The sequence below is a fragment of the Engystomops pustulosus genome, chromosome 6 (assembly GCF_040894005.1).
Source record: "Engystomops pustulosus chromosome 6, aEngPut4.maternal, whole genome shotgun sequence".
Classification (NCBI taxonomy): domain Eukaryota; kingdom Metazoa; phylum Chordata; class Amphibia; order Anura; family Leptodactylidae; genus Engystomops; species Engystomops pustulosus.
Window position 1 is genome coordinate 117766875 of NC_092416.1, and position 23358 is coordinate 117790232.

Sequence of the window (23358 nt, forward strand, 5' to 3'; positions counted from 1 at the left end):
TTTCCTTCAGTTCCCCTGCTTGTTTCTCAAATCCTTCTCTAGTATTGTTAATTCGTCTTAACCTTAAGAGCTGTCCATAGGGGATTGCTCTCTTAATGTGTATGGGATGATAACTATTAAAGTGGAAGAGGGCATTAGTGGCCGTCTTCTTTCTATGTATGGAAGTGGTGATCCTCCCATCCTGTACTTCAATTAACACATCTAGGAACTCTAGTACTTTGTCACTTATCGTATATGTAAAAAACATGTTCATATCGTTCTCAGTATTAAGGAACTACACCATTTCTCTGAATGTGTCTTTCGTACCAGACCATAGAATGAAAACGTCATCCACAAATCTTATATACATTTGGATAAACTTCACATACGGGTTCTTTTCACTATATACATAGATGTTCTCAAAAATAGCAAAGAAAATATTTCCATACGTGCTGGAGACGGGAGAGCCCATTGCAGTCCCGTCTCTCTGCATGAACCAATTGCCATCAAAAACAAATGCGTTATGGGATAAAATAAAGTGCAAGGCCCCACAGAGAAAGTTGGTGTAGTCATCACCTTTTTGCGTCTTCTGCACCACAGCCAATGCCTGCCACAATCGTCCGACCTTGGGGTTTCTCTAGACTCTTATGGACCTTCGGCAGGAAGTACCAGTCTGTCAGCTGTCTTTTTGGATAGGATACCTATTTCTACCTGCATCCTCAAAAATGTTTTTAATTGTTCCCTATATTTATGTGTTGGATGTTTATCTAGTTTGTAATAAGTCCTCTCATCTCCCAACAATCTATGGGCTTCCATTTTGTAGTATGTACTTTCCATGATGACTATGTTGCCCCCTTTATCCGCCGGCTTAATTACCAACCCCTTGTCCTTTTTTAGGTTCTCTATCGCCCTCAGCTCCTCTATAGTCATATTCTGGCTTTCTCTTCTATATATTAAAGCATCTATATCTCTCATAACTAGCTTCCGGAAAATATCTATGGTACTACCTTGTTGTATTTGGGGGTTGAACCTGGACTCATTACCCCCCTTAAAGGGTTTCACTTCCCCAACTGGTCTCGTCTCCTCCTTGCTAGCTAGAAATAGTATGCATTCTTTTTCTACCTCTGAGAGTTCTCCTGTCACAAAGAAACCTAACGGTTAGAGATGAGCGAACATACTCGTCCGAACTTGATGCTCGTTCGAGCATTAGCGTACTCGAAACTGCTCGTTGCTCGGACGAATACTTTGCCCGCTCGAGAAAATGGCATCTCCCGCCGTTTTGCTTTTTGGCGGCCAGAAACAGAGCCAATCACAAGCCAAGAGACTCTGCACTCCACCCAGCATGACGTGGTACCCTTACACGTCGATAGCAGTGGTTGGCTGGCCAGATCAGGTGACCCTGGAATAGAATAGCCCCTGCCTGCGCTGCTCGGATCATTCTGTGTCTGGATGCCGCTAGGGAGAGAGCTGCTGCTGGTCAGGGAAAGCGTTAGGGTGTTCTATTAGAATAGTGTTAGGCAGGAGTGATTCTACAAAAACCCAACAGCCCTTCTTAGGGCTACAATAATGTTATACATTTTTTTTTTATTTGCTTGTGGCTGGGCTTGCTGGCACTAGTAGTGCAGCTAGTACCATATTGTGAGGAATTTGCAGGGGGACTTGCTACCGTTGTGTTTAGCTCTTAGTGACACACATATCCACCTCAAACACCAAAGTGGGACAATTTATTAGGGGTTTGAGTAGAATTAGGCAGTCTGCTGATTTTTTTTTTTTTTTTTTTTACCTTTATTTCATTTTATAGCTCAAACTCATCTTGCAAAGCACAAAATCCAGTTGTGTGCTGTCAGTGTAGGTTAGAAACTAGCCATAGCAATAGGATAGCATCTTTTTGTTAAAAAAAATAAAAAAATTTAAAAAAAATAAACACTAAATTTTTTTTTTTTTCAAGTTTACACTTTAATTTGGAAAATGTTCAACCCGAGGGCTAGGGATAGAGGACGAGGGCGTGGACGTGGGCGTCCAACTACTGCAGGCGTCAGAGGCCGTGGTCCTGGGCGGGGTGAGACACCACCTGCTGATGGGGGAGCAGGGGAACGCCGCAGAGGTACACTCCCTAGGTTCATCATGTCTCAAGTTACTGGGACTCGTGGTAGAGCACTGTTGAGGCCAGAACAGTGCGAAGAGGTGATGTCGTGGATTGCGGACAATGCTTCTAGCCATTTGTCCACCAGTCAGTCTTCCACGCAGTCCACCCATGTCACCGAAATCGGCACTCCTCCAGCTCCTCCACCTCAGCCTCTTTCCCCCCAGTCTGCCCCCTCCCACCAAAATTTGGCATTTGAACCGGCATACTCTGAGGAACTGTTTGCTGGACCCTTCCCACAGTCACAAACCACTTGTCCTGCTGCTGCTGAGCTATTTTCCGATGCCCAGGTTTTCCACCAGTCGCAGTCTGTGGGTGATGATGACATTATTCACGTAGTGGAAGAAGTGTGTAAAGAGGTGTCGGACGATGAGGAGACACGGTTGTCAGACAGTGGTGAAGTTGTTGTCAGGGCAGGAAGTCCGAGGGGGGAGCAGACTGAGGGATCGGAGGATGATGAGGTGACAGACCCAAGCTGGGTTGATAGGCCGGGTGAACACAGTGCTTCTGAGACGGAGGCGAGTCCTATAGCAGAACAGGTTGGAAGAGGCAGTGGTGGGGCCAGACGGAGAGGCAGGGCCAGAGCTGGTGCATCAGCGCCAAATGTTGCCCGTAGTCAAGCTCCCGTGGCGAGGGCTAGATTTTCAGAAGTCTGGAGGTTCTTTAAAGAAACACCGGATGACCAACGGACTGTGGTGTGCAACCTTTGCCAAACCAGGATCAGCAGGGGTTCCACCACTACTAGCTTAACTACCACCAGTATGCGCAGGCATCTGAATGCTAAACACCCCACTCAATGGCACCAAGCCCGTTCACCTCCGGCCGGGCACACCACTGCTCCTTCCCCTGTGTCATCTGCTAGTCAGCCCCCTGCCCAGGACCACGGCCCAAACACCTCCGGTGCGAAAACCCCATCTTCGCCTCCACGATCCTCCACAGCATCCACCAGCGTTCAGCTCTCCATACCCCAGACGCTGGAGCGCAAAAGGAGGTATAGCGCAACCCACCCACACGCCCAAGCCCTCAACGTCCACATCTCCAAGTTGCTTAGCCTGGAGATGCTGCCCTACAGGCGGCCGCCCCTCGGTATTCGGTCCCCAGCCGCCACTACTTTTCCCGATGTGCCGTCCCAGCCCTGCACAAGCACGTGTCAGAGAACATTCTCCGTGCCCTGACCAACGCCGTTTCTGACAAGGTCCTGCCGGGCAGGGCCACTATATATCGCTGACGGCACATTGGGTTAACTTGGTGGAGGCTGGGACCGAGTCTGACCCTGGGGCTGGTCATATACTGCCGACGCCGAGGATTGCAGGGCCTACCTCAGTCCAGGTCTCAAAGGCCTACTATGCCTCCTCATCCTCCCACCCCTCCTCCACCTCCTCCAGACTGACACATGTGCCATGCCTGGCCCATGTGTTAAATCTCATAGTTCAGCGTTTCCTCAAGACATACCCCAATCTGTCTGATTTGCTCACGAAGGTGCGCCACATCTGTGCGCATTTCAGGAAGTCCAGCACAGATGCTGCCACTCTCAGGGCAGCGCAGCGCCGCCTCCAACTGCCCGCTCACCGACTGTTGTGCGACGTGCCCACGAGGTGGAATTCAACATTAACCATGTTATCCAGAGTTTACCAGCAGCGCAGAGCAATTGTAGACTGCCAGATGTCAACTTCCACCAGAACTGGTAGTCAGGTCAGTCCGCTTCCTCAAGTCTACAATGAGGAGTGAACGTGGATGTCTGATATCTGTCAGGTGCTGAGTAACTTTGAGGAGTCAACACAGATGGTCAGTGGTGATGCCGCCATCATCAGCCTCACCATCCCGCTGCTTGGCCTGTTGAAAAACTCTTTGGTCAGCATGAAGTCGGAAGCTTTGCGCTCGTCACAAGAGACGGGAGAAGAAGATTCCCTTGTTGATAGCCAAAGCACCCTTAGGTCTGTTTCTCAGCGCATATCGGAGGAGGTGGAGGTGGAGGAGGATGAGGAGGAAGAGGAGGAGAATGTTGGCGAGACAGAAGAGGGGACCATTGTTCAGTCCTTCACTGTTCAGCGTGTATGGGCAGAAGAAGAGGAGTTGGAGGAGTTGGAGGAGGAGGAAATGGACAGTCAGGCCAGTGAGGGGAGTGAATTCTTGCGCGTTGGGACTCTGGCGCATATGGCAGATTTCATGCTAGGCTGCCTATCCCGTGACCCTCGCGTTCAAAGAATTTATTCCAGCACCGATTACTGGGTATTCACTCTCCTGGACCCACGGTACAAGCAAAATCTTTCCACTCTCATCCCTGGAGAGGAAAGGAGTGTGAGAATGCATGAATACCAGCAGGCCCTGGTGCACAAGCTGAAACAGTATTTCCCTTCTGACAGCGCTAGCGGCAGAGGGCGTACTTCTGCGGGACAAGTAGCGAGGGAGAGTAGGCGACCAGGCAGCTTGTCCAGCACTGGCAGGGGTACGCTTTACAAGGCCTTTGCCAGTTTTATGTCACCCCAGCAAGACACTGTCACCTGTCCCCAGTCTCGGCAAAGTAGGGCTGATCTTTACAGAAAGATGGTGAGGGAGTACGTAGCTGACCATACCATCGTCCTAAATGATCACACAGCTCCCTACAACTACTGGGTTTCAAAGCTGGACATGTGGCACGAACTGGCGCTGTACGCCTTGGAGGTTCTTGCCTGCCCTGCCGCTAGCGTGTTGTCCGAGCGGGTTTTCAGTGCAGCTGGTGGCATCATCACCGATAAGCGTACACGCCTGTCGACTGACAGCGCTGACAGGCTGACGCTTATCAAGATGAATAAAGCCTGGATTTCTCCGCATTTCCATTCTCCACCAGGTGAAAGAAGCTGAACCTGAATAATGTATGCACTCCTCCTCCTCATTGTCCTCCTTCTCCTCCTCTTTGTACACTAAAGCAGAGGAAACTGGCTATTTTTTTGCCAGGGCCAACTGGCTCTGGCTATAGTACTCTGTGTATTTAATTTTTCTGGAGGGCCAACTACCCTGTCCTCTGTTTTAAACAATTTTTGGGAGTGCCACATACAGGCACTCAATCTTTGTAATTTTTCTGGAGGACCAGCTACCTGCTCCTCTGGTTTGAAAACTTTTTTGGACTGCCACATACAGGCACTCAATTTATTTAATCTTTTTGGAGGACCAGCTACCTGCTCCTCTGCTTTGAAATCTTTTTTGGACTGCCACATACAGGCACTCAATCTATGTAATTTTTCTGGAGGACCAGCTACCTGCTCCTCTGGTTTGAAAACTTTTTTGGACTGCCACATACAGGCACTCAATTTATTTAATCTTTTTGGAGGACCAGATACCTGCTCCTCTGGTTTGAAAACTTTTTTGGACTGCCACATACAGGCACTCAATTTATTTAATCTTTTTGGAGGACCAGATACCTGCTCCTCTGGTTTGAAAACTTTTTTGGACTGCCACATACAGGCACTCAATCTATGTAATTTTTCTGGAGGACCAGCTACCTGCTCCTCTGGTTTGAAAACTTTTTTGGACTGCCACATACAGGCACTATCCAAATTAAATTGTCTCCATAGCAGCCTCCACACGTCGTCTTTTTAGCTGCCTTCACACGTTGTCTCCATTGCTACCTCCACCCGTCATCGCCATAGCTGCCTCCAAAAGTAGTCCATATAGCTGCCTCCATACATGGTCCCCTTATCAAACGAGCTGTGTCAGGCAGAATTTTGGATTGTTTTCATGGCTTCCATGTTAACTTTGTCGCCACCCTGCTGTGTAATCCACAAAATATACTGGCAAACTTTTATCATTTACCAATATTATTTCAGCGCTTCTTGCGCATCTGTTTACATTCCCCTCACCCGCCAGAACCCAAACTTATAAGAACGCTACTACACTTGATCTTATACAAAAGGTTCTTAGAAGTGCTGTTTGGGGAGTAGCCTAGAGACAGGGGCTTGGATTGGCGAAAGCTCGCCTGGCAGCGGAGCGCCAGCTCCATCCCAAGATCCAACTAACATAGTTTTAACTGCAGCACCTCTAATCTACTACTAGTTCACTGCCTCCATACATGGTCCCCTTATCAAACGAGCTGTGTCAGGCAGAATTTTAGGTTGTTTTCATGGCTTCCACATCAAACTTGTTAACTTTGTCGCCACCCTGCTGTGTAATCCACAAAATATACTGGCAAACTTTTATCATTTACAAATATTATTTCAGCGCTTCTTGCGCATCTGTTTACATTCCCCTCACCCACCATATCCTAAACTTATAAGAAAGCTACTACACTTGATCTTATACAAAAGGTTCTTAAAAGTGCTGTTTGGGGAGTAGCCTAGAGACAGGGGCTTGGATTGGCGAAAGCTCGCCTGGCAGCAGAGCGCCAGCTCCATCCCAAGATCAAACTAACATAGTTTTAACTGCAGCACCTTTAATCTACTACTAGTTCACTGCCTCCATACATGGTCCCCTTATCAAACGAGCTGTGTCAGGCAGAATTTTGGGTTGTTTTCATGGCTTCCTCATCAAACTTGTTAACTTTGTCGCCACCCTGCTGTGTAATCCACAAAATATACTGGCAAACTTTTATCATTTACCGATATTATTTGAGCGCTTCTTGCTCACCTCCTTTGGTTCCTCTCTGCCACCCATTGGTTTTAAGCCTGAGTCCATTTGGGGTATGTTGCCAAGACACTCTCTAGCCTGCCGCTGCTGCCGCTGCCTCTGCATAGTCCCCTATAGTGTCAGGGTCAATTATTGGATGTTTTAGATGCTATTTAGCCTCATTCGGTCACTCTGTCATTGCCATGCTGTTGCCCATACTTTTGGCATAATGGTGCGATTAAGCAGCCTCAGAGGCATCCATGCATGCTGCCCCTGCTGTTTCCTGTCCATTTCCGTGGAGTTTCCATCCTTTTCTGAGGTTCCCAGGTGCTTGGCCAAGCTTCCCTGTGCAGATCCTTGGTCCCCTTGAAAAATGCTCGAGTCTCCCATTGACTTCAATGGGGCTCGTTATTCGAGACGAGCACTCGAGCATCGGGAAAAGTTTGTCTCGAATAACGAGTACCCGAGCATTTTAGTGCTCGCTCATCTCTACTAACGGTCATATCTCCAAAGGGACTTCTGCTTCCTTTATTTCATTCTCTTTATTTCTCTTTTCTATTTGTGCAACATATTTCCTAAAATTCATTCTCCTCAACCCCTTAAACAAATCAATTTGGAATTCCACTTTGTCAAACTGTTTGGTAAAACAAAAACTCAAACCCTTCTGTAATGCTGTAATGAGATCTTTATCCAAAACTGTGTCTGTTAAATTAATAACCAGAACGTCCTCTTTTTCCACTATTGTTTCTTCCATGTTACTTGTTTCCTTTTCTGTCTCCTGGTTCTTCTGTTTTTTTCTTCTCCTTCCTCCTCTCCTTGTGCGTTTCCTAAAGGGACAACCTCATTCTGGGTTCTTTGTTCTTTTTCTCTTTCACTTGCACCTCAGGGAAGGTCATCTGATGCACTCAAATCCGAGTCCGTGGTCCAGTAGTCTTTGCCTGGATGTTTATAATTGTGGTTTTTTCGTAGTTGATTCCTCTTTTTTAGACTTTTCTGTGGTTTCCAGCTGAATATCTTGCCATTCACAAAATCTTGTTTGTACCTTAGGAACTTGTCTTTTTTTCTTTCTTTTATATCAGTCTGAACAGATACCAATCTTTTTTCCAAGTTTTTCAAAAAAGCACTATATTGTTGTGATGTCAACCTTTTACTTAATTCTCTTTTTGCTTTACACAACTCCTCTGTCACCTTCTCATACTCTTCTTCATTTCTTTTCAATATGATTCTTAATAGGGTAAGCGAGTGCTCCAGATCAACCTACATCTTTCTAAATACCAGATCATTTTCGAATTGGGATGGCTATTTATAGGATCTCAGGCCCCTAGGTACTCTTCTGCATTCACTATAAGACCTTAGAGAGTTAACTGACCAAAAAAGACGTATCTCCTTCTCGGCCAAATTTCTGACCTTAAATTCCAAAGTTTTCGTGCTTATCATACTTATTTTGTCCCTCACATTGCACTGTATGAAAAAAGCATCAGCATCCTCCCTCCCTTGTCTAATAAGTCCTTCTTCCATTTCACCTGCAGTATACATTTGTTCCATCATACGTAATGTCAATCATACAAATGTCATCTCAAATGGTGTGCTCAGTAATCCATAAGAACAGTGTTGATATTCCACAAAAAAACAGGTGATCACGGCACTACCAGCAACAGATTTGAACAAGTATATACATATGGCACATGCGTCAAAATGGATCCTGAATGGGTGTTCTGAGTTTCAGTAAATGGTGGTGCTCAAAATCCAAAACAGCATAACATAGGCATGAAAAAAGAGTTTTTGTGGAAAGGATGGCAACGTCCTGTTGCAAAAATTCTTCTTTATTGTCAAGAGAGTTATACTCACAAAAAGTAGAACAAGCAAGGTAGGGAGTGGGGGATGATGCTCACAAAAAGGCAACGGCCGTTTCGCGCAGTTCACACTTCTTCCGGCCTCAGTGCATAGTGACTAAAAGTTCCTAAGGGGTATATATATATTACAAAAATAACGGGAGGGCTCACCACACCTGTGAACCAGCTTCATGATGGGAGAAACCATATGTCACACATCTACGTATTCAACTAATAATACATCCCGTATGCATAAAAGGGCTAAAACTCACCCAGGTTTGCGGACGCTCAGCCAATCCAACGGTACGAACTCCCCACAAATTAGCGCGACCCGTGGGGCCTCGCACGCCTCCATCCAGAAATCGGACGGCCGTCCCGCCCCCAGCACAGTCCGCCACGAGGGGTGAGTCACCTGACTCCATCCGCGCCTGCCACACCTACCGATCACATGACGTGCTACCATTGTACTAGGCACAACGTCATCACAATTTGTCGGGAGTTCGTACCGTTGGATTCGCTGAGCGTCCGCAAAACCTGGGTGAGTTTTAGCCCTTTTATGCATACGGGATGTATTATTGGTTGAATACGTAGATGTGTGACATATGGTTTCTCCTATCACAAAGCTGGTTCACAGGGGTGGTGAGCCCTCCCGTTGTTTTTGTAAAACACGGCACCGAACTTACCGTTAAATGCCCGCCGCCATTTTGGATGGCCGATCGCTGCCCACTGTAACATCATTGGAGAGCGGTGATCGGTTGCTATGGCAGCCTGGAGTCTCATTGAGACTCATAGGCTTGCCAAGTGCAATGATTTGTAATAGCCAGCAGAGGGCAGGCTATTAAAAATCATAGTAAAATAGCTATATACTGCAATACAGTAGTATTGCAGTATATAGTATAAGCAATCGGACCCTGTAGGGTTAAATTACCCTGGAGGATCTAAAATAATGGCAAATTTTTTAAAAAAAACATTAAAAAAAAATAGTAAAAAAAGTAAAAGTTCAAAAATCACCCCCCTTTCCTTAGAACTGATATGAATATAAATAAACAGTAAAAATCATAAGCATATTAGGTATCCTCGCATCCCAAAATGTCTGATCTATCAAAATATATTAGCAATTTTTCCTGGAGTTTAACCCCTTAATGGAAATTGGCGCCCAAATTCAAAAATGCCACTTTTTTGCCATTTTGAAAAATATTAAAAATTCTTTAAAAAGTGATCAAAAGGCTATACAGTCCTCAAAATGAAAGCATTAAAATCGTCATCAAAAGTCGCAAAAAATGACACCACCCACAGCTTTGTGCACTGAAGTATGAAAAAGTTATTAGTGCCAGAACATGGCAAAATGAAGAATTTTTTTTTTTACAGAAGGTTTTAATTTTTTTAAATGTATGAAAACATTACGAAACCTGTACAAATTTGGTATCCTCGTGATCGTACCGAATCAAAGATTAAATTAGACATGTGATTTGGGGGCGCTCAATGAAAGCTGTAAAATCCAAGCCCACAAGAAAACGGCGCAAATGCGTTTTTTTCATAATTTTCACTTTATTCTGAATTTTTTCCTGCTTCCCAGTACACAGCATGGAATTATAAATACCATCACTATGAAGTTTAATTTGTTACGCAGAAAACAAGTCCAAACAGAACTCTTTACATGGAGAAATAAAAAAGTTACAGATTTTTGAAGGTGGGGAGTGAAAAATGAAAATGCAAAAACGAAAAAGGGCCACGTCCCTAAGGGGTTAATCCAATACTCTTTCTTTTCCACTTCAGTGCCTCCTCATTGATTCCTATGTCGACATAAATAAATTGCATATTTATCTACATAGTATTGCTAGTTCATAATAGCAGCCAATCCTAGACCATACTTGCAAGAACCAATCAGTGATCGAGTTCAGCACAAACCCCTCAGCAGCCCCATCTCTTTTCCCAATCACAAGGCTCGCAAGACTCTCCTGCAAGAACATCGCGTTGGTCTCGCGTACCTCTCAGGCAGCAGTAACTCTGCAAAAGGCATCCACAGAAACTTTTCCGGACCCCACACAAAGCATGGCTTTTGGATACCCTTCACCTTATATGATTGTTTGTCTTATCCATAAAAGTATCAAAAAATGGAGAAATGGGTCTATAATTATCAAAATTAATATTCTCAAATGGGGGATAGAATATGCTTTTATAGAGATATTTAACATTTTAAAAATTGCCACCATTTGAGAAAATTAGTTTTGATAATTATAGACCCATTTCTCCATTTTTTTCTCCATCTTGTGCTTTGCGTGGGGTCCGGAAAAGTTTCTGTGGATGCCTTGTGCAGAGTTGTTGCTGCCATAGAGAAAAAGCTAATTATCAAAATGTTTGATACTCTGTAATGTGTGATTTTGTTTATATATTCCATTGAGTACTAAAGGGTGGTTTTATATGTTTTTTTATCTTCTAGCCATAGCTAGAAGAGGTATGGGCTCAGTCCTAAGACTTACATTCATCTATACTTTTTACTATTTCATAGGTGATATGACTTAATCACATGGATTTAAACATTTGATGCCTCCTCCATAAGGAATATACAGGTAATAAGTACTGCATAGTTTTCCAACCAATCGTCTGAAAGAAGATGAACCATTTGTAGATATTTACACCATCTTTATTGGATAATTCTTATCTTTGTGGATACCCATGATTATTAATACAAAAATAATGAAAAATAATCAACTGCATCCAAGGATCACTCTCGCAAACTAATTCTAATAAAAATTTTATAGACCATGGCATTCAGCCTCAATCAACAAATTTTAATCCTTGCTCGCTTATCAAGGTCTACCTGAAAGACACAAGCTTTTTATTGGCCATTCAACCAAACAGCGAGAACAACATTTTTATTATGTCCTACAAAAAGCAGCATAAGTTCATTTTGTTACACAGCGGGTCCATTTATTGTGTATGTACGGACAGATAATGCCTTTTTTATCAGTGTCTGTTCTCAATTAAAGGAAGGCATTTGGTGCCTGAAATGAACAGGTGAGGGCAGACAAATGATCTCCCGTTATAAATTGAGCAGCAATTAATTATTTAAGCCGTTGTGAGACTAATAACACACTTTATTAGTGTAATATTGCATTAGCTGTAAGGCTTGCGAAGAGAAAGCCAGGTCATTAATTTTAATGGACTGCACATTTTATCACCTAGGGAATTTGATCAGATCAACATAAACCTACAAAGTGGAATCACTGCAGTAACCGCCAGGTACTCAAACCAATTTGTAATGATTTTTTTGTGTTTTCCATCACTAATTTAACTTAAAATTTTCCTGGTATGCTGAATGTTAAAATGTGGTCCCTTTCAGGAGATACATAAAGGGGTATTCCCATTACAGAAAATGTATGTCATTCTTTTTATGATAAATGGTTATACAATTTTCCAATATACTTTCTGTATCAATTCCTTACAGTTATCTAGATCTCTGCTTGCTGTGATTCTAGAGAAAGCTTCTATGTTTACTTCCAGTGGACAGAAATCTGACCATGGTCAAAAAGGATGCGACTCATTATAATACACAGCTCTGATTACTCACTGTGATATAACGAGTCGTGCAACTGTGTGACCATGCTCAGATTTCTGTCCACTAGCACCAAACATCTGGAAAACCATGAAGTATTGATACTGAAAGTGTATTAGAAAACTGTATAATTTTTTATCATAAAAACAACAACAATAATTTGCTGAAATGGGAATACCCCTTTAACTTCTTTTTGCCAAAGTCAGTTTTCACCATTTTGACAGAGCCCTATTTTTAAAGTCCAACATGTATCCCTTTATGTGGTAATAATTTGAAAACACTTTAACCCCTTTAGAATGTATATTCTTGGATATGTTTTTAATACTTATAATAAAAAATTGTATTTTAGAACTTTGATACACTCATTTATCATGGGTTTAGAACATTTTCCAAATGTCTGCTTTATTGCTTTCATCATTTTTAAAATGTTTGCATTTTTTATTTTGATTTTTTATATATTTTTTTATTTTTTGGGGGGTGGGGGTTAATTATTGTTTGTAATGAGATTTGAAATGTATAATAATATTTGAACCCCCTATATATGACTCCATTTTCAAATCTACACCCCTCGAGCTATCATAAACAGCTTTTAGGAAGATTGTTAACCCTTTAATCCTCTTTAAGATTAATTAATGTGGACATTACTTGTTGAATGGGAGCACAGCAAATTACAAAGGGGAAGAAAGGCCAATTTTGTTTTAGTGTACGGGTCATTACAGACTATATATGTGGGATTTGTATGGTGGCTTTCAATTTTTTTATGTTGTATGTAGATTTTATATGTAATGGGGCTTTGGGTGCATTTTTATGAATTTATTTGTTTATTTTATATTTTAAAACTTTTTCCCCTTTTTTTAACCTTTTTACTTGCCCACTATGGTTCATGAACAAGCAATCATTTGAATCTTTATAATACCCTGCAATACTGATGTGAATTTTAACGGTTCCACTCATTACTAGTTCTGGTACCACATAAATGGATTGGCCCACATTTAATAAAGTGTTTGCACCAGTTTTCTGTCTGACTTTCAGACCGTGCAAACTGCGTGCACGTATATTTATCCAGTTTTGTGTCCAACAAGACAGAAAAATGGCTACCAAAAGGGGTGTGTTATTGCTTAGTCGGTCCGTGCGCCACAATTCTGTAGCATGAACAAAGAGCACCAAAAAACATGGTGCATTCTGCCGGAGCAGAGCAGGGGACACCAGAATCATGAAGAACGAGCACCACAATTCATGTATCTGATTCCCCCAGCACACTACACAAGCAAAATGCACATAGTGCAGTTTACACTTTTTTTTGATAAATAGGGACCATTCAGTTTAATTCTGGTATGAATGGCGGGATGTGTTTGAATACATGACTAAAGTATCTATTACCGAGGACAGCATCTTTCTAATTGGTACCTCCTTCATAAAGTATATTTTACACCACCCAGTCTATATAAAATAGATTACAGAGTGGATGACAACTGCCTCAGATGCCATAATTCCAATGCTGGTCTGTTACACCTGATGTGAAGTTGTCTCCACCATTATTAGCTGGAAGTTTTAGAGTTAAATAATAGTCTATAACACTGCTACATGTTATTAAGGTGTAATATACATTCTTGGATATCTATCTGAACTTTCTGTATTATGGTTCTTCTACAATGGCTCTTATGTCCATAGTTTACCTTATGTCAATGTAAACATTATCTTTAGTGTACATATTGGAAAAAGTATATATATATATATATATATATATATATTATGATGCTTGTATCTTTTGCCGTTGTATCATTAATTTGTATCAATTTTGGAATACTGCTCTTTCTGTGTTGTGCATCCAGGCTCGGACTGGCCCGCCGGAGCACCGGTGAATCCTCCGGTGGGCCCCGGTACCTCTGCTACAGCAGAGGCCTCCATCCCCATCGGAGGCCCCTGCCAGTGACAGCATTGGTACTCGATGCGGCCATAAGCGGCCGCTCGAGTCCAATTGCTGCTGTTACACAGCGGTCTGCCATTGACCCTGTGCGTACAACGCGGCCGGGAACTTTCCCCAGCATGCTTGCCCAATGTGACCCCTGATGCGCGGCAGCGTGAGGATGCAGTTGCGCTGCCGCGCGTCTTATTCAGTGTACAGTCCCAGCGGAGCGGGAAGAAGAGAGACAGAGGATGCGGGAGCGCTGCTATAAGTAAGTGAGTTTTATTATTTATTATATATACTAGTAAAGGGTCAGAAGAAGACTATATGAAATGAGGGGGGTCGTTACAGGGCGATATATACTAAGGGGGGCACTACAGTACTATAAATATTAAGGGGAACCATTGCAGGATTGTTTATATTAAGGAGGAATATATATAATAGTCCATATATAAAGGATAGCAGTAGTAGTACTGTACTGTGCCCATGTCTACAGGATAGGAGTAGTAGTACTGTGCTGTGTCCATATATACAGGATAGGAGTAGTAGTACTGTGCTGTCCCATATATACATGATAGGAGTAGTAGTACTGTGCTGTGCTCATATATACTGGATAGGAGTAGTAGTGCTGTGCTATGCCCATATATACAGGATAGGAGTGGTAGTACTGTACTGTACCCATATCTACAGGATAGGAGTAGTAGTACTGTGCTGTGTCCATATATACAGGATAGGAGTAGTAGTACTGTGCTGTCCCATATATACATGATAGGAGTAGTAGTACTGTACTGTGCCCATATCTACAGGATAGGAGTAGTAGTACTGAGCTGTGCCCATATATACAGGATAGGAGTAATAGTACTGTGCTGTGTCCATATATACAGGATATGAGTAGTAGTACTGTGCCTATATATACAGGATAGGAGTAGTAGTACTGAGCTGTGTCCATATATACAGGATAGGGGTGGTAGTTATGTGCTGTATCCATATATAAAAGGTGCAGGTTGATCTCTATTGCTAGGGATCCTCTCGACTCCTATTGTGGTTTTCAGATGGAAAACCCGGGCGCAATGAGTTCCAGTTGATGAAATTTTTATTGGTTCCGATTTATTTAAAAAGACATAATTAAAAAGGCAAGACGCGTTTCGGATCCGGATTGGATCCTTCATCAGTTGCATAAAATGTATCTGTGTTTGGTGTTCTATATATACACATGGTGATTTGGCGCGTTAACGGTAACGAGACCGAAACGGGTTTGTGCAGGAATACCAATAGATAACTCATTGGATCGATGAGACAGTGGTAAGTACTAAAAATAATTGCAAATAGTTAAAATGACAATAAATAAATAAATATGCAATGAATAAATAAACATATACAATAATTAATGTAAAAGTGTGATCTGAAATTGACCTCCTCTTTGCTATTTCTAATAAAGGCATATACCGGTAGAGGACTCTTCTGATTGATGGAACAGTTGTACAGGAAAAATTAGTTAAAATGGCCATGTATAAATGTACAATAGTTAAAAAAGTGTAGTTTATGATTGACTTCCCTTTATACTGGAGTTTTTTAATAAAAACAATTATGGCATTGATTGATGTGGGTCTGGTTTCGGTGTCAGATATTGATCCGACATGGGGGAAGACTACTAAAATGGACGTCATGTTTATGCTGGACTACAACTACGGAAGCCTGTTAGGGCCAAAAAGCCAGTGAGCATTCCGGAGCGATGTTCCTAGTTTAGGTATGTTAAGAGTTGGGGAGAAATTTGAGGCGGTGGATATTCGCCCGATATAGCTTGGGTGTTAAAGGTGAGTATTGTTTTAATTATGGTTGATGTTTCTGTAGGGGATTTATTCAATACAAGAGATTAAAAGGGATTTGCTGTATATATGAGTGTGATAGTGCTGGATTAAACGTTATATTAGGATTGTTTCACTGACCTCATTTAAGCCTAATGGTTTTAATGTTTTTAGTTTGAAGATCCAATAAATCTCCTTTCTTTTGAGGACTTCAAACCTGTTGGAGATTTCTTTGTGTACCTGATCAATGGGGGTGATATTATATTTAATATCGTTTCTGTGCTTTATTTCCATATGTCTGGATAGACTATGTTTATTGTTGTTATGTTGAATGTTGAACCTATGTTGATTCAAGCGGCAATGAAGTGGTTGTGTGGTCCTTCCTACATATTGTAATCCACATTGACATTCTATTAAGTAGATAACATAGCGTGATTGGCAGGTCATGTTGGTTTTTATGTGGAATTTCTCTTCAGAGTTGCTGGAACCAAACGTCGAGGTTCCATGATTGATAATTTTGCAACATTGGCATTTCTTATTGTTGCATTTCATAACTCTTTTGGTAGTGTTATCTGTAGGGATTTGTTTTTTTAGGTGTCTAGGTACACTAGGAGCCAGTCTCTGTTTTAGTGTAGTTGCTCTCCTGTATGTGAATATAGGTTTTGCGGAAATGTGTTGTTGTAGATATGGATCATTCAGCAGAATATGCCAATGTTTCTTGAAGACTGCTTCTATTTCCTTATGGTTTTTTGTATATGTGGTGATGAACCTAATTCCTGAGTCCTTCTTGTTTTTTATGTTCTCTTTCTCTTTGGTTTTATTTTTATTTTTCACCTTATTGAGAGGTTTTAGACACTCTACTTGAGAATGTTGTCTGGCTCGATTGTAGGCATCTTTTATCAGTTCTGTAGGGTATCCTTTTTCTTTGAATCTATTTTTTATGATTTCTGCTTGTTCCTTAAAGGTATTGTTAATGGTGCAATTTTTCCTTATTCTAAGGAACTGACTGTAAGGTATATTGTTAAGCCATTTTTTATGATGACTGCTCTTGAAGTTAAGATAACTGTTTGTGTCGACTGTTTTAAAATAAGTTTCGGTGATAAAGTTTTTTTCGTTGTGTTTAATGGTTAGATCGAGAAACTCAATTTTTTCTTTTTGGACATTCAGGGTGAGTTTTATGCCCCATTCGTTCTTGTTGATTTCCTCAAAATATTGCATCAGTGTAGATTTTTCGCCTTCCCAAATCATAAATAGATCGTCTATAAATCTAAAATAAGTTACCAGGTGTCCTTTATGACGATCTTCTGGGGTAATGTATAGTTCTTCGAATACCCCCATAAATATATTTGCATAAGAGGGAGCCACTTTGGTCCCCATAGCCGTACCCTTTGTTTGATGGTAGACTTTGTCCCCATATATGAAATAATTATTCTGAAGTATAAACTGTAGGCATTTTGATAAGAAGGTTCTTTGTTCCTCTTTGATGCACGTGTCCTTTTCAAGACTCAGTTCCACACATGTCAGTCCGATAAAGTGATCAATGTTACTGTATAAAGCTGTAACATCCATAGTAACTAACCAATAATTGTTATGCCATGTTAATGTTTGTAATTTCTGGATGAGGTCGCCTGAGTCTTTGATGTAGCTGGGTAAATTGGTGACAATGGGTTGGAGGAAAAGATCTATGTAATGTGATAAATTACTAGTAAGACTTTGAACATTCGATACTATAGGACGACCAGGGGGTACAGTGGCATTTTTATGTATCTTAGGGAGGTGATAAAAGTATGGTTTACTTGGTTGGTTTATGGATAAATATTTCTTTTCTTTCTTATTTAGGTATCCTTTATGGTATGCGGTTTTTATGAGGTCATTGAAATTTTTGTTTATGGTAGGGAAGGGGTCTGTTTTGATTGTTTCGTAGTATTCCGGGTCGGACAGAATATTTAGAGCTTCTTTTTGATAATCGACCCAATCCTGTATAACTAATCCTCCTCCCTTATCTGCTGCTCTTATAATGATATTAGAGTTTTTTTTAAATTTTCCAAGGCTGCTTTTTCTGATCTAGTGAGATTGGGGAGATTTCTGATTCTTTGTGTTTTCGTGTATTTCCCGGTATGTTTACTCGAGTTTTGTGGGTTGGTGTTTTTATTAATTTTGTTGAGGTCATGCGCTACTAATTCGTGAAAAGTTTTTATATGATGACCTTGATGTTCTAGTGGGTAAAAAGTTGAAGGAGGATGAACATCTTGATGCATGTAATCATCTAGGATTATATCTTGTTCTTGTTTCTGGATATTGGAGTTATTTTTCGATTTGAGATCGAAATGTCTCTTGATTGTGATTTTCCTAGTAAATTGGTGAAGAGAAAAATCCCCATCACAAAACACAAAGAAGAGAAAACCCACTTATTAAAACCTATATTAAAACCCACACAAAACAAACCACAAAAAACAAATATTTTTAATCTATCATCTTACATGTTAAACAAACACGAAATAAGCCTCTTAGAAAAAGGCCTTTCTTTTTGTCCGGACAACAAATCAAAAGATTTTGACCTATTCTTGGACCTTCACCAATTTACTAGGAAAATCACAATCAAGAGACATTTCGATCTCAAATCGAAAAATAACTCCAATATCCAGAAACAAGAACAAGATATAATCCTAGATGATTACATGCATCAAGATGTTCATCCTCCTTCAACTTTTTACCCACTAGAACATCAAGGTCATCATATAAAAACTTTTCACGAATTAGTAGCGCATGACCTCAACAAAATTAATAAAAACACCAACCCACAAAACTCGAGTAAACATACCGGGAAATACACGAAAACACAAAGAATCAGAAATCTCCCCAATCTCACTAGATCAGAAAAAGCAGCCTTGGAAAATTTAGAAAAAAACTCTAATATCATTATAAGAGCAGCAGATAAGGGAGGAGGATTAGTTATACAGGATTGGGTCGATTATCAAAAAGAAGCTCTAAATATTCTGTCCGACCCGGAATACTACGAAACAATCAAAACAGACCCCTTCCCTACCATAAACAAAAATTTCAATGACCTCATAAAAACCGCATACCATAAAGGATACCTAAATAAGAAAGAAAAGAAATATTTATCCATAAACCAACCAAGTAAACCATACTTTTATCACCTCCCTAAGATACATAAAAATGCCACTGTACCCCCTGGTCGTCCTATAGTATCGAATGTTCAAAGTCTTACTAGTAATTTATCACATTACATAGATCTTTTCCTCCAACCCATTGTCACCAATTTACCCAGCTACATCAAAGACTCAGGCGACCTCATCCAGAAATTACAAACATTAACATGGCATAACAATTATTGGTTAGTTACTATGGATGTTACAGCTTTATACAGTAACATTGATCACTTTATCGGACTGACATGTGTGGAACTGAGTCTTGAAAAGGACACGTGCATCAAAGAGGAACGAAGAACCTTCTTATCAAAATGCCTACAGTTTATACTTCAGAATAATTATTTCATATATGGGGACAAAGTCTACCATCAAACAAAGGGTACGGCTATGGGGACCAAAGTGGCTCCCTCTTATGCAAATATATTTATGGGGGTATTCGAAGAACTATACATTACCCCAGAAGATCGTCATAAAGGACACCTGGTAACTTATTTTAGATTTATAGACGATCTATTTATGATTTGGGAAGGCGAAAAATCTACACTGATGCAATATTTTGAGGAAATCAACAAGAACGAATGGGGCATAAAACTCACCCTGAATGTCCAAAAAGAAAAAATTGAGTTTCTCGATCTAACCATTAAACACAACGAAAAAAACTTTATCACCGAAACTTATTTTAAAACAGTCGACACAAACAGTTATCTTAACTTCAAGAGCAGTCATCATAAAAAATGGCTTAACAATATACCTTACAGTCAGTTCCTTAGAATAAGGAAAAATTGCACCATTAACAATACCTTTAAGGAACAAGCAGAAATCATAAAAAATAGATTCAAAGAAAAAGGATACCCTACAGAACTGATAAAAGATGCCTACAATCGAGCCAGACAACATTCTCAAGTAGAGTGTCTAAAACCTCTCAATAAGGTGAAAAATAAAAATAAAACCAAAGAGAAAGAGAACATAAAAAACAAGAAGGACTCAGGAATTAGGTTCATCACCACATATACAAAAAACCATAAGGAAATAGAAGCAGTCTTCAAGAAACATTGGCATATTCTGCTGAATGATCCATATCTACAACAACACATTTCCGCAAAACCTATATTCACATACAGGAGAGCAACTACACTAAAACAGAGACTGGCTCCTAGTGTACCTAGACACCTAAAAAAACAAATCCCTACAGATAACACTACCAAAAGAGTTATGAAATGCAACAATAAGAAATGCCAATGTTGCAAAATTATCAATCATGGAACCTCGACGTTTGGTTCCAGCAACTCTGAAGAGAAATTCCACATAAAAACCAACATGACCTGCCAATCACGCTATGTTATCTACTTAATAGAATGTCAATGTGGATTACAATATGTAGGAAGGACCACACAACCACTTCATTGCCGCTTGAATCAACATAGGTTCAACATTCAACATAACAACAATAAACATAGTCTATCCAGACATATGGAAATAAAGCATAGAAACGATATTAAATATAATATCACCCCCATTGATCAGGTACACAAAGAAATCTCCAACAGGTTTGAAGTCCTCAAAAGAAAGGAGATTTATTGGATCTTCAAACTAAAAACATTAAAACCATTAGGCTTAAATGAGGTCAGTGAAACAATCCTAATATAACGTTTAATCCAGCACTATCACACTCATATATACAGCAAATCCCTTTTAATCTCTTGTATTGAATAAATCCCCTACAGAAACATCAACCATAATTAAAACAATACTCACCTTTAACACCCAAGCTATATCGGGCGAATATCCACCGCCTCAAATTTCTCCCCAACTCTTAACATACCTAAACTAGGAACATCGCTCCGGAATGCTCACTGGCTTTTTGGCCCTAACAGGCTTCCGTAGTTGTAGTCCAGCATAAACATGACGTCCATTTTAGTAGTCTTCCCCCATGTCGGATCAATATCTGACACCGAAACCAGACCCACATCAATCAATGCCATAATTGTTTTTATTAAAAAACTCCAGTATAAAGGGAAGTCAATCATAAACTACACTTTTTTAACTATTGTACATTTATACATGCCCATTTTAACTAATTTTTCCTGTACAACTGTTCCATCAATCAGAAGAGTCCTCTACCGGTATATGCCTTTATTAGAAATAGCAAAGAGGAGGTCAATTTCAGATCACACTTTTACATTAATTATTGTATATGTTTATTTATTCATTGCATATTTATTTATTTATTGTCATTTTAACTATTTGCAATTATTTTTAGTACTTACCACTGTCTCATCGATCCAATGAGTTATCTATTGGTATTCCTGCACAAACCCGTTTCGGTCTCGTTACCGTTAACGCGCCAAATCACCATGTGTATATATAGAACACCAAACACAGATACATTTTATGCAACTGATGAAGGATCCAATCCGGATCCGAAACGCGTCTTGCCTTTTTAATTATGTCTTTTTAAATAAATCGGAACCAATAAAAATTTCATCAACTGGAACTCATTGCGCCCGGGTTTTCCATCTGAAAACCACAATAGGAGTCGAGAGGATCCCTAGCAATAGAGATCAACCTGCACCTTTTGTTTCACCGGCATTGACCGTAGCGACTCCCAGGAGGCGGCATACAGTTCCGTACATCACTAAATATGCGATACATATGAGTTGCGCCATCAGCGTAACCAAATAAGGTGAGTGCACAATCACTTCATTCTTACCAATTATCTGGAAAATCCTACACATCGAGCGCCTCCGTGCTCTCTCTTTTTTCTTTCTTCTCTGTATCCATATATAAAGGATAGGAGTAGTAGTACTGTTCTGTGCTTATATATATAGGAGTAGTAGTACTGTGCTGTGTCCATATATACAGGATAGAAGTAGTAGTACTGTGCTGTGTCAATATTTACTGAATAGGAGTAGTAGTACTATGCTTTGTCCATATATACAGGATAGGAGTAGTAGTACAGTGCTGTGTCCATACAAACAGGATAGGAGTAGTAGTACTGTGATGTGTCCATATAAACAGGATAGGGGTGATAGTTCTGTGCTGTATCCATATATACAGGATAGGAGTAGTAGTACTGTGATGTGTCCATATATACAGGATAGGGGTGGTAGTTCTGTGCTGTATCCATATATACAGGATAGGAGTAGTAGTACTGTGCTGTGTCCATATATACAGGATAGGAGTAGTAGTACTGTGCTGTGCCCATATATGCAGGATAGGAGTAGTAGTACTGCGCTGTGTCCATATATACAGGATAGGAGTAGTAGTACTGTGCTGTGCCCATATATACAGGATACGAGTAGTAGTACTGAGCTGTGCCCATATATATAGAATAGGAGTAGTAGTACTGTGCTGTGCCCATATATACAGGATAGGTATAGTAGTAATGTGCTGTGCCTATATATACAGGATAGGAGTAGTAGTACTGTGCTGTGCCCATATCTATAGGATAGGTATAGTAGTAATGTGCTGTGCCTATATATACAGGATAGGAGTAGTAGTACTGTGCTGTGCCCATATATACAGGATAGAAGAAGTAGTACTGTGCTGTGTCCATATATACAGGATAGGAGTAGTAGTACTGTGCTGTGCTCATATATACAGGATAGAAGTAGTAGTACTGTGCTGTGTCAATATTTACTGAATAGGAGTAGTAGTACTGTGCTGTGTCAATATTTACTGAATAGGAGTAGTAGTACTGTGCTTTGTCCATATATACAGGATAGGAGTAGTAATACTGTGCTGTGCCCATACCTATAGGATAGGAGTAGTCTTACTGTGATGTGTCCATATATACAGGATAGGGGTGGTAGTTCTGTGCTGTATCCATACATACAGGATAGGAGTAGTAGTACTGTGCTGTGCCCATATATATACAGGATAGGAGTAGTAGTGCTGTGATGTGCCCATATGTACAGGATAGTAGTAGTAGTTCTGTGCTGTGCCCATATATACAGGATAGGAGTAGTAGTACTGTGCCCATATATACAGGATAGGAGTAGTAGTACTGTGCCCATTTATACAGGATAGGAGTAGTAGTACTGTGTTGTGTCCATATATACAGGATAGGAGTAGTAGTACTGTGCTGCTCCCATATATACAGGATAGGAGTAGTAGTACTGTGCTGTGCCCATATGTACAGGATAGGAGTAGTAGTATGTACTGTACCAATATATACAGCATTGGAGTAGTAGTGCTGTGCTGTGCCCATATGTACAGGATAGGAGTAGTAGTATGTACTGTACCAATATATACAGCATTGGAGTAGTAGTAGTGTACTGTACCGATATTAACAGGATAGGAGTAGTAGTATTGTGTTGATCTCATATATACAGGATAGGAGTAGTAGTACTGTGCTGGTCTCATATATACAGTATAGGAGTAGTA

General features: G+C 40.6%; 1 long non-coding RNA gene across 1 annotated transcript in view; it reads left to right on the plus strand.

Annotated features, from left to right (window-relative positions):
- Positions 1 to 23358, plus strand: part of LOC140066047 (uncharacterized) — an 82631-nt gene that overhangs the window by 40449 nt on the left and 18824 nt on the right. The window contains exons 2-3 of the long non-coding RNA XR_011848084.1: positions 11042 to 11102; positions 11719 to 11775. This is a non-coding gene — a long non-coding RNA (uncharacterized lncRNA). The remainder of the gene's footprint in view (positions 1 to 11041; positions 11103 to 11718; positions 11776 to 23358) is intronic.